General features: G+C 41.0%; 1 pseudogene; it reads left to right on the top strand.

Moving 5' to 3' along the window:
* The first annotated feature begins 943 nt into the window (after positions 1 to 943).
* Positions 944 to 2,510, top strand: LOC112819731 (importin subunit alpha-1 pseudogene; annotated as a pseudogene).
* The last annotated feature ends 448 nt before the right edge of the window (positions 2,511 to 2,958 follow it).

Below are 2,958 nucleotides of genomic sequence, written 5' to 3'. Positions count from 1 at the left end.
TCATTTGTTGCTTTTTCTTTAGTTCTTTAAGGTGTAAAGTTAGTTGGTGAATTCGGTATTTTTCTATTTTTTTGAGTGAGGCTTGTATGGCTATGTGTTTCCCCCTTAGGACTGCCTTTGCAGTATCCTGTAGATTTTGGACTGATGTGTTTTCGTTCTCACTGGTTTCCATGAATTGTTTAAGTTCTTCTTTGATTTCCTGGTTGACCCAAACATTCTTGAGCAGAGTGGTCTTTAGCTTCCAAGTGTTTGAATTTCTACCAAATTTTTTCTTGTGATTGAGTTCCAGTATTAAAGCATATGGTCTGAGAAGATCCAGGGAATTATCTCAATCTTTTAGTATCAGTTGAGACCTGATTTGTGACCCAGTATGTGGTCTATTCTGGAGAAAGTTCCTGTGCACTCAAGAAGAATGAATATTCTGTTGTTTTAGGGTAGAATGTTCTATATATATCTATGAGGTCCATCTGGTCCACTGTGTCATTCAAAGCTCTTGTTTCTTTGTTGATTTTCTGTTTGATGATCTGTCAATTGCTGAGAGTGGAGTATTGAGGTCTCCTACAATTAAGGTATTGTTATCAATATGACTATTTTGGTTGACAGTTGGCGTATGTAGTTGCTGCTCCCATGTTGGGGGCAGCCAACTACATAATATTTACAATTATTAGATCTTCTTGTTGGATAGACCCTTTAAAAATGATATAGAGTCCTTTTGTGTCTCTAACTACAGTCTTTAGTTTAAAATCTAATTTGTCTGATATAATAATTGCTACCCCTGACCGGGAAATTTAAATTGCACCAACCAGTTGCACAAGCCACACTGTCTTTGGGGTGATCTGTGGTGGATGTTTTGAGGGCAGCTGACCCACAGGCTGCGAGCCCTGGACCACCTCCGGTGGAAGCCTGAGCTGGCCATGTAGCTTTCTCCCCTTGTCTCATAACCATGTCCACCAACGAGAATGCTAATTCATCAGCTGCCCGCCTTAACAGATTCAAGAACAAGGGGAAAGACAGTATAGAAATGAGGCGGCACCGAATAGAAGTTAATGTGGAGCTGAAGAAAGCTAAGAAGGATGACCAGATGCTGAAAAGGAGAAATGTAAGCTCTTTTCCTGATGATGCTACCTCTCCACTACAGGAAAACCGCAACAACCAGGGCACTGTAAATTGGTCTGTTGATGACATTGTCAAAGGCTTAAATAGCAACAATTTGGCAAGCCAGCTCCAGGCTACTCAAGCTGCTAGGAAACTGCTTTCTAGGGAAAAACAGCCCCCCATAGACAACATAATCTGGGCTGGTTTGATTCCAAAATTTGTGTCCTTCTTAGGCAGAACTGATTGTAGTCCCATTCAGTTTGAATCTGCTTGGGCTCTCACTAACATTGCTTCTGGGATGTCAGAACAGACCAAGGCTGTGGTAGATGGAGGTGCTATCCCAGCATTCATTTCTCTGTTGGCATCTCCCCATGCCCACATCAGTGAGCAAGCTGTATGGGCTCTAGGAAACATTGCAGGCGATGGTTCAGTTTTTTGAGACTTGGTTATCAAGTATGGTGCAGTTGCACTATTGGCTCTCCTTGCAGTTCCTGACATGTCATCTTTAGCATGTGGTTACTTACATAACCTTACTTGGATACTTTCAAACCTTTGTCACAACAAGAATCCCGCACCCCCATTAGATACTTTTGAGCAGATTCTTCCTATCTTAGTTCGTCTCCTGCATCATGATGATCCAGAAGTATTGGCATATACCTGCTGGGCCATTTCCTACCTTACTGATGGTCCAAATGAATGGATTGAATGGTTGTGAAAACAGGAGTTGTGCCCCAGATTGGAAGCTTCTAGGAGCTACTGAATTGTCCATTGTGACTCCTGCACTAAGAGCCATAGGAAATATTGTCACTGGGACAGATGAACAGACTCAGGTTGTAATAGATGCAGGAGCACTTGCTGTTTTTCCCAGCCTCCTAATGAACCCCTAAACTAATAGAACAATGTCAAGCATCACACCTGGTCGCCAAGACCAGATACAGCAAGTTGTGAATCATGGATTAGTCCCATTCCTCATTGGTGTTCTCTCTAAGGCAGACTTTAAGACACAAAAGGAAGCTGTCTGGGCTGTGACCAACTATACAAGTGGTGGGACAGTTGAACAGATTGTATACCTCGTTCATTGTGGCATAATAGAACCATTGATGAACCTCTTAACTGCAAAAGATACCAAAATTATTCTGGTTATTCTGGATGCCATTTCAAACATCTTTCAGGCTGCTGAGAAACTAGGTGAAACTGAGGAACTTAGTATAATGATTGAAGAATGTGGGCATTTGGACAAAATTGAAGCTCTACAAAACCATGAAAATGAGTCTGTGTACAAAGCTTCATTAAAATTGATTGAGAAGTATTTCCCTGTAGAGGAAGAGGAAGATCAGAATGTTGTGCCATAAACTACCTCTGAAGGCTATACATTCCAAGTTCAGGATGGCACTCCTGGGACTTTTAACTTTTAGATTGTATAGCTGAGGAAGAAAGTTGTTTGTTGTGTACTCTGTATGGTAGAAGTTTGTCTTACTGTTTCTCTACTAAGAATTCTTTTTAAATGTGTTTTGTTATTGTAGCACTTTTTACAATGAAACTCTACTTGACCAGTTCCAAACTGTACAACCAGTATGAAGCTCCTCCTCTCAGTGGGTTTCTTATTTCTATGTGGAATCTCCTCTCTTGCAGGGTCCTGTAAATAAAAATTAAATTCCACTCTTTTCTTTACTTCAAAAAAAAAAATTGCTACCCCAGCTTTCTTTTGAGGTCAGCTGGCATGGAAGATGGATTTCCATGCCTTCACTTTCAGTCTGGATGTATCTTTAGGTTCAAAATGAGTCTCTTGTAGACAGCATATAGATGGGTCCTGTCTTTTTATCCAGTCTGCAACCCTGTGCGTTTTATGGGAGCATTTAGGCC

Source organism: Callorhinus ursinus, unplaced genomic scaffold (genome assembly GCF_003265705.2).
Source record: "Callorhinus ursinus isolate GAN/ISIS: 27379988/994484 unplaced genomic scaffold, GSC_fseal_2.0 scaffold3, whole genome shotgun sequence".
Taxonomy (NCBI): Eukaryota; Metazoa; Chordata; class Mammalia; order Carnivora; family Otariidae; genus Callorhinus; species Callorhinus ursinus.
This window is presented reverse-complemented; position numbering and strand designations above follow the sequence as displayed.